This window comes from Trichechus manatus, unplaced genomic scaffold (assembly GCF_000243295.1).
Source record: "Trichechus manatus latirostris isolate Lorelei unplaced genomic scaffold, TriManLat1.0 scaffold00061, whole genome shotgun sequence".
Taxonomy (NCBI): domain Eukaryota; kingdom Metazoa; phylum Chordata; class Mammalia; order Sirenia; family Trichechidae; genus Trichechus; species Trichechus manatus.
In genome coordinates, this window is record NW_004443997.1 from 10,533,224 (window position 1) to 10,543,265 (window position 10,042).

Consider the following 10,042-nt stretch of genomic DNA (forward strand, 5'->3'; position numbering starts at 1 on the left):
TCTGTGGATGAGCCACCTTTACATCTCCACATCTACTGCCCACATTGCACCCCAACAATGCCCAGCAACTCCACTTCTACTGCCAAGCGTTTGCAAACGCCAGGCCCTTGGCCTGAGGTCCCTTGGAGGCAGTGCTCCCAGGACTGGTTAACAGTGTGCATCTGAGAATGGCCGAATGCAGGAAGGAGCATTCCGAGTGTGGCAGACAAGGCCCTCAAGGCACCCACAGTTCACACATGCCACGGAAGCTACTGTCTCACTAGCTGTGTGAGCTTGGGCACATCGCTTAACCTCTTCAGCTTCAGTCTCCGCTTCTCAACATGGGGATGACTGTGTTCAGACTGCAGGTTGTTGCGAAGATAGTGCTTTAGGCACTCTGCTAACCCCTTGGAAGTGGAAGACAATCCTATAATCCTGTAATGCTGTGCCTTTTACAGGAGTAAGTGGAAGTTCGGAAAGATTGAGTCACTTGCCTGGGTCATCAGCCAGTTGTTGGTGGAGCCAACTCTACACTGCCTCTTGAGTATTTGCTAAATGCCCATCCCAAACACCTGAAACACAGTAAGTGCTCAATAAATGCTACTCCCCTCTTTCTACTCCTTCCCTCATCCATGATTAATACCACATGGGGAAAAGAGACTTCTAAGTAAAAATAAAATTTCATGGGTGCAGATAACAAAGAATTTAGGAGTCCCAACACGTTTCAGTGGAACTTCCAGACCAAGGTGGAGTAGGAAGAAAGGCCTGGCGTTCTACTTCTGAAAGTCAGCTGGTGAAAACCCTATGGATCACAAGAGTCTGACCTGCAGCCAGTCATGGGGATGGCCGAGGACCGGCCAGAGTTTCGTTCTGTTGTGCATGGGGTCGCTGTGAGTCTGGGCTGACTCAGTGACAGCTCACAACAACAACATAACCCCAAATAAAGTGTCTGTCCTCTGTCTCAGCACTCCCCAACACACCACTGCGTCTGACTTTGAGGCCCTAAGCTCAGCCGGGAAAGAGCCAGACAAGTTTTGCTGGTCAAGCAGTCCGCTAATGGAGAAGGGCCTGTTTCTTCCCCTCTCTCGTCACCCTGGTCGATCCACATTGATTCCTGTTCGGCTGAGTGAGAGCCATCATTCAAAGTTTATTCTGGTGTCAATTTTTATAGTTCCCCCCACAGATCAATACGGTGCGAAAACATTAAGGCAAACTTTGTGAAAGCCAGTCGTTCAATATGAGTTTTATGAATGGCTCCCGGCCCCAGCTCTAAGCATTTGGAAGTAAATGGTAACTTTAATCAGATGAGTGATAGCAGCCAGTCAATAAGGGCCGCCTTCTTAGCCCTCGGAGGAAGAGGGGCCACGCTTCTGACTCTCTTTCTCAAACACATTTGTTTTCCACAGTTGGAGGAGCTGGCCTGGTGTGGTGGTTAAGAGCTCAGGCCTAATGATTAATAAACTGATTTTAAAATACAGAGCAAGGATACAAACAAGCATTTCACAGCAAAAGGAAATCCAAATGGCCAGTAAATGTGAGTAAAGATGCTCAACCTCAATAATAATTGCTAATAATAAAGTGCCAATTATAAGCAAAAGGAGATGATTCTTTCCATACCCGTCTGCTTGACAAAAATTGAAAATCACGTGCTATTGAGTAACAGACAGCTGCAGACTCTACAGCTGGGAGAGGAGTGGGGTTTCAACCCAGTTAGAAGAAGAATCCAGAATGTGTGGGAGAGACCCAACAATCTCCACCACTTCTCTGATTTTGTCCTTTGCCCTTTTTTTTTTTTTTTTTTGAGCGCTACGATATGACACAGTGGCTGCAACAATGGGCTCAAGCATAGCAACAATTGTGAGGATGGCGCAGGACCAGGCAGTGTTTCATTCTGTCGTATATAGGGTCGCTATGAGTCGGAACCGACTCGACAGTATCTAACAACAACAACACGATATGTCCAAGTAAGACAGGGTCTATAAGAAGGGGACTCCCAGGAAAACAGCCCATTCTAACCTGGCGTGCACCGTAATCGTCTGAGAACCTTTCTTTGATACCTTCTGGTAAGATCAAGAAAGCACCAGCGTCAACACTTGCAGAATGAAGTGTCAGAAGCTTGTAAACCTAATCGTGAAGCACTTTTTAAGAAACACTGCATCCTCCACACCCTCGATAGGCAGAGGATATTATTATGTGAAAAACATGAACATCGAAAACTTTGTTCTAAAGAGTGATCTAAAAGACCCAGACTCAGAAATGGAGACATTTTTGGAAATCCTTAACCAATTTTGCTTATATTTTCATTTTTAATATGCACCAGAGTGATGCGTGATAAAAATCTACATCTAAATAAATCTAAAAGATCTCTTTCAAGTAGCATAAAATAAAAACTCAAAATGATTAAGGAAGCAGGTGTCAGACTTGTATGACAGCCTGTTTTTTCCGTTCTTTAAAACCAGTTGCTGTCAAGTTGACTTCAATTCATGGTGACCCTGTGTGTGTCAAAGTAGAACTGTGCTTCATAGGGTTTTCAGTGGCTGATTTTTCAGAAGTAGATCACCAGGCCTTTCTTCTGAGGCACCTCTGGGTGGACTGGCACCACCAACCTTTTGGGTGGCAGCTGAGTACGTAAACCATTTGCACCGCCCAGAGATTCCTCTCCTTAAACCAAACCCAATGATCACTGCAGCACTATTCACAATAGCCAAAACGTGGAAACAACCTAAATGCCCATTAACAGATGAATAAACAAAATGTGGTACATATATACAAAGGACTACTACTCAGCCAGTAAGAGAAATGAAGTCTTGATACATGCTACACCATGGATGGAACTTGAAGACATTATGCTGAGCAAAATAAGCCAATCGCAAAAGAACAAATATTGTATAGCTTCACTTACATAAAAAAACAAGAAAAGGCAAATGTGTAGAGAACAAAGTTTATTAGGGTTACCAGGGACAGGAGGGAGGGGGAAAAGGAGGTTAACAGTAATGGAAAAATTGCATTGATTAAGGGGAGGGTTGCACAGATGATTATTGTAATTGCTGTCAATAAGTTGTACACCTGTAAAAAGTAGAATTGGCAAAAGTTCAGTGATAGATATATTTACAACAAGGATAAAAAAAACAAAACAGTAGCTGCTGAGGCTGCTTATGTACAACCAAATGCCTCATGGGAATTGGCCTAATAATGTGTTTAGTGCTTCTGTTCTAGTTTGTTGCATATTGCCTGGGGTCTTAAAAGCTCTCAAGTGGCCATCCAAGGCACAATAATTGGTCTGTATTCACCTGGAGCAACAGAGGAAGAAGGAGAGTCAGGAATAGGAGGAGGAAGTGGAATGTGTGGCTAAATTGCCCGCATGAATTACCTTCTATGCAATGAGACCAGAAGAACTGGATGGTGCCCGGCTACCATTACTGAACATTTTGATCAAAGATTCCACAGAAGCATCCTGATCAAAAGAGGAAAACGCAGAACAGAATTTCAGATTCTCATAGGCTCTTGACTTTCAGGAGCCATGGAGACTGGATGACACCCTGAAACTATTGCTCTGAGAGAATCTTTAAACCTTACACTGAAAAATCCCCTGAAGTCTTCTTAAAACCAAGCAATAGTTTAGCTTAACTAGTGAAAAAAGGGCCTGCCTTGAGCATCATGCTCTTTTAAAAGCTATCTATATGGGATTGAGCGGACAACAGCAACTTGAAGGATTAGATAGGAACCTTAGGGGGCAGTGAGTTCATGTTAATGAGGGAGGAACAACTCAGAAAAGTGGGGTGAGAATGGTTGCACAACTGGAAGAATATGTAATCAATGTCACCAACTTGTACATGTAGAAACTGTTGAATTGGTGTATGTTTTGCTGTGTATATTCTCAACAACAACAAAATACATAAAATTTGGAAAAAACAACCAAACCCATTGCTGTCCAGTCAATTCCGACTCATAGTGACCCTGTAGGACAAAGTAGAACTGCTTCATAGGGTTTCCAAGGCTGTAAATCTTTACAGAAGCAGATGGCCACATGGTTCTCCCTCAGCGTGGCTGGTCGCTTCAAACTGCTGACTTTTTGGTTAGCAGCCAAGTGTGCCACCAGGGCTCCTATTCTCCTTCCTTAGTGGGGTATAAAATAATGGTGAATCGACTATCAGTAGTATCTTAGAGTCTGTGAAATAAGGTAGTTTGCAATCTTCTGGAAAGTCTGATTGGCCGGCCTGTTCAATCACATGTTGATTGACATCTTGTCTGAAATCTAGGCTTCTTCACTGCAGTATCAAAACTACAGTTATTTCAATATTCATTTTTTAAATAATAATTTTGTATTGTGGCAAATATATATGTAACAAAGTATTGACATTTCAACAATCTTCACAAGCACAGTTCAGTGGCATTCATTATGTTTATCAGGTTGTTCAATCATCACCCTTAGCCGTTCCCAAAGTATATTATCACTGTTAACAAAAGTTACTCAATTTCCTTTAATTGAACACCTCCAAAGTACTGGGTATCAGCAGCCCAGGAAGACCCTCAACGAGATGGATTGACACAGAGGCTACAACAATGGACTCAAACATAGCAAGGATTGTGAGGATAGTGCAGGACTGGGCAGTGTTTCGTTCTGTCGTACTTGGGTTGCTATGAGTTGGAACGGACTCTACTGCTCCTAACAACAAAACAACATCAGCAGCCCAGCCATGGGGGAAACAAAGCAATGTAGACATGCTTTCTGCCCTCTGGGAGCTCACAGGCTCCAGAAAGCTCTAAGACAAGGTAAAGGACAGGACTTCAAAGCACAGGTATAAATAATGTGCAGTGTAAGGACAGAGAGGGAGAGAGAATTGAATGGGGGAGGAAACCACCTAGAGGAGGTGCGCCTGCAAATGAATAAAACCCTTATCCATCTCATTTCAGGCTGCTGAATAGATGTCAGCAGCCTCAAGACCTCTCCCAGCTTCTGGTCCCTAAGGGTCTCCAATGGATACACTGGGGCCCTTCCTGTGTCTCTCAGAAGAGTATCAGGTATCCTCAAAAAATGAAGTGTCTCCTGATGGAACATTTCATCAGAATATTCCAAGCAGGAAATGAAGGTTTCAGCAGGGACTGTGTGCCTGGGGAAGACTCGGCTCCAGAGAGGTTCTGTGTTGGGCAGACGGAGCGGAAGCATTCCAGAATTCACAGCCAAGGGAAGGGGACAGAGGGCGTCTTAGTTCGCTAGTGCTGCGGCCCGCCATAAAGAAATACCACAAGTGGGTGCCTTTAAAGAACAGAAACTTATTGTATCATAGTTCTGGAGGCTGAAAGTCCAAGTCAGGGTCTTGGCCATGTCAGTTCCCTCTGTAGGCCTTTCTCCTTCTTTCTGGTGACGACCAGTAATTCTTGGCGTTCCTTTGCTTATAGACGATCCTCACATGGCATGTTTTCCCGTGTGTGTTTGTGTGTCTCTGTGTCTATTTTGCTCCTTTTATAAGACATGGTTAGAAGTGATTGGAGCCCTGATGAGGCAATAGTTAAGTGCTTGGCTGCTAACCGAAAGCTTGGGGGTTCGAACCCACCCAGTGGCTCCACAGGAAGAAGACCTGGCAATATGCTCCCATAAAGATTACAGCCTAAAAAGAACATATGGGGCAGTTGTACTGCATCACCTGGGGTCACCATGAGGCTAAATGGACTCAATGGCACCCAACAACAATAACAGAAGTGAAAAGATTTAGGACACACCCTACTTCAGTGTGTCCCCATTAACATAACAAAGAAAACCTCTATTTCTAGACAAGGTTGTATTTTCAGGTACAGGGATTGGGACTTCAACACATATTTTGGGGGACATAATTCAATCCATAACAGAACAGCTGCATATGTTTGGATTGAGTTATGCATATTTTACATACGGGTGTACATATAAACATGGCTGGCTGTGCATATGCGCAAGGTATCTTTAGATGTGTATGTTTGCATATTTGCGTATGGACGTGCACATGTGCACAGGTTTCTGTGTGTCAAGGTTCATGTTGGCAGGAAAATCTGCATATTATACTTGACTCTGTATGAGTGGATTCTGCATAAGTGTATGAGTATATATGACATGGAGCCCTGGTGATGTAGTGGTTAAGAGCTCAGATGCTAACCAAAACGTCAGCAGTCCGAATGGACCAGCCTGCTCCTTGGAAACTCTATGGGGCAGTTCTACTCTGTCGTATAGGGTCACTATGAGTCGGAAATGACTCGGCAATTGGGTTTTTTTTTTTTTATGTATATATGACATATCATTATTTTTCCCTTTCCCAGTTCTCTTGGTGGTCAGGACTGATTCAGTCTGAGTAGTGAGAGAGTTCCAGGTGGAGGGAACAGCTCGTACAAAGACCTAGAGATAAGGAGAAAAGAAAGACATGAAACATTTAGAGAACTGTGGATTCCACAGAGGAAGAGAAGAGGGCTGAAAGATGAGACTGCACATGAAGTTAAGGTCAAGGTCATGAGTCTGGCCTTCAAAGTGAAGGAAATGAGAAGCCAGAACCCACCAGCTGCTCTGTGGGAGAAAGAAAGTCTGCTTTCATAAAGATTTACAGCCTTGGGAACACTGTGGGGCAGTTCTACTCTGTCCTTTAGGGTTACTATGAGTTGGAATTGACTGGATGGCAGTGGGTTTGTTTGTTTGTTTTGGAGCCCTCCAAGTATCCTGGTCTTGGAGACCTGGAAGCAGGAGCTGGGGAGGACCTAACTTGGGGCGAGAAGTGGCTCCTACACCTGGGAGAATGTGCTGGAAAGTCTAGGAGAGACCCCCTTGCCTTCCAGGGCTGAGGAGTAACCATGTAGTCTTTGGGGGATGGCAGCCCAGAGGGGCTCATCGATGGATAGCACAAACATTAGTGAGCACCTGTTCTGGGCCAAGAACCTTTCCAGGTGTGTGGATACAGCCGGGAATAAGGAAGATCTGTATCTGCCCTTGGGGAGCTTAGACTCTAGTGGGGAAAGGCAGATACATACGTACATAATAGAGAAAAATAAATCAGATGATAATACTAAGCAGAAAATTCAATAGGGTGATATTAGTGTTGACAAGGACGTGGAGCTCCTGAAACTCTCATACATTGCTGGCTGGAATGTAAAATGATACAGCCACTTTGGAAAACAGTTTGGGAGTTCTTTATAAAGGTACATTTACCATGTGACCCAGAAACTCCACCCTGCGGTTCTGTCCAAGAGATATAAAAAATTAGGTAGACAAAGTTCTGTCCATGGATGTTCATAGAAGCTTTATTTATAACTGCCCCAAGCTGAGAGCAACCCAAATGTGCAGCAATTGATGAATGGATATTCACTCATATAGTAGAATTTGTTGTGAGTTGCCGTCAAGTCAACTCCGACTCATGGCAACCTTACATACAACAGAACGAAACATTGCCCAGTCCTGTGCCATCTTCATGATCATTGGTATGTTTGAATCCATTATTGCAGCCATTGTGTCGGTCCATCTCATTGAGGGTTTCCCTCATTTTCATTTACCTTCTACTTTACCAAACATGATGTCCTTTCTAGTGATTGATCTTTCCCGATGACATGTCCAAAGTAAGCAAGTCGAAGTCTTGCCATCCTCGCTTCTAAAGAACATTCTGGTTATACTTTTCAGCAATAACACGGAACAAACACAACATGGGTGAATCTCAAAAACATCTTGCTAATTGAAAAAAGCCACACTTTATGATTCCATTTACCTGAAATTCTAGAAAAAACAACTATATTGAGAGAAAGCAGATTGGTAGTTGCCTGGGGCCCAAGGTGGGGTGGACGTGAAGAAACTTTTACCGTGAGAGAACTATTCTGTATCTTGACTGAGGTGGTGGTTACATGATTGTATGCAAGTACCAACGTTCATCAAGCTGTATACTTAAAACTGGTGAATTTTATTGCATGTAAATAATAATCTAATAAACAACAACAAAACAGAGAGAAACAGTAGGGTGATGTGACACAAAGTGTCTGAGGGTCAGTTTCAGTGGGGTGGTCCTGGAGGCCTTCCCCAAGGAGGTGCCATTTGTCTCCAGCTCTAAGAACAAGGGAAAGGCTCAGGCTTCAGCCTGCATCTTTCCCTGGCCTGGAGCCCAGTGTGGTTTTCCTGGCTCCAGAATGTCCCTGGGACGCCCTTACCTTCTTCCTGGGATTTTCGTTCTCAGACAAGACGCTTCATTTCCTGACTCTCACCCACAGGTCACTCGCTCACTCATTTAAAAGACCTGACCAAGGCTTCTTTCCCCTGGCCAGGGCCCTTCCAACCCTCCTCTTCCTAGTAAATATTTTAGTGTCCATGGAGATCAATGGAGCGTCATCGATGGGAAATAGAATGTAAATCATCCCGGCTTGGCCGTCACCCCAGAAATCAATGTTCACACATTAGGGCTATTAGCTCATTAGGAGGCCTTTGATGGATGGGTGGCGGCCAGGGCCAGGACACCACACCTGGAGTCCTACCTTTCTCTCCTTCCTGTGTTGGTGGAGCAGAGGGGCAGGTACAAAGAGAGGGAGCGTGGCTTGGAGAATGAAGCCCCCTCCATAGATGCATAGGTGGATGTGGACCTATCCATGGGCATAGCTATATATATGTTCCTCTGAGTGTCAGAGGTGGGCTCCCTTGTGTCACTACCTGCCACTTCTCTCTTCCTTCAACATCCTGGAAAGTGGTCTTCAGTGCAGTACTCCATTCCCTGTCTTCTTCCTTACGTCCTGCAACTTCATTTGAGATTTTGATAGCTAGAAGGAGGAGGTAGAATCTGAATATGGGGTGTATATTTTTCTAGGGCTGGGCTATGCTCAGTCACTGGTTCATTCATTCAACAGTAACTTATTTGAGTGCCTACTGTGTGTCAAGGAGTCCTCGGGTGGCACAAACGGTTAAGCATTAGACTACTAGCCAAAAGGTTGGCAGTTTGAACACACCCTGAGGTGCCTTGGAAGAAAGGCCTGGTCATCTGCTTCCAAAAGGTCATGGACTTGAAAACCCTATGGAGCAGTTCTACTCTGTACTCATGGGGTTGCCATGGGTTGGAATCGTCTCAATGGCAACTGGTTTGGTTTGTTTTTTTATCAGGTGTCCTGTGCAAATGTCCATCAGAGCCATCAACATGTGAACACCCTCTGACCTGGTCATTTCTCCATCATTCATGCAAAGAAATAATTAAAAACAAGCACATAACTTTGGCTAAAAGAACTTTCTTGCAGTTTTGTTTGCATTGGACAAAAATGATCTAAATGTTATACAGTGGGTAATGGATCATCTGTGTAATGGAACACTGTGCAGTCTCGCCCAGCGAGATATGAGGTTGGAGAAGGTATGTACCCTATACCAGCATATATAGTCTTTATTTTTTTACTATACATATTATAAACATATTTACCCTGCAGGTTAAGTGTTTATAATATGTGTAATTAAAAAAAAAGATTATAAAACTGAATGCACTTTATGACTCTACTTGGGTAAATTTTGTACCCTGTTAAATGTATGCCCGTACGCTGGTAGATACACTGTTGGTGAATTCTGCAAAATATATTCAAACATTCATCATTTCTAATACATATTTGTATAATATATTCATCGTACCTTAGCTTATTATAATGTATATAGCCAAAAATGACTATATTTACCTTACATGGGGTATGCAGTGGTGACTAATACTGGTAGGGTTCTTGTGCTCATGGAGCTTATATTTTAGGGCATCTATTTGAATGGGAAGACTAGAAAAGAAATATTACAGTGGCTATTTCTGGGTTGTGGGTTTATGCATCATTTTACACATATATATTATTGTCCATAAATATCATGCTTTATTATGTATTATAAACATGCAATATATTTATACTATAATCCCCAAACCAAAACCCATTGCTGTCGAGTTGATTCTGACTCATAGTGACCCTACAGGACAGAGTAGAACTGCTCCATAGGATTTCCAAGGAGCGGCTGGTGGATTTGAACTGCTGACCTTTTGGTCACTACACCACTAGGGTTTCTTATACTATAATGCATATGGATATAAATAACAGAATATAATAATATAGGAGAAAAATT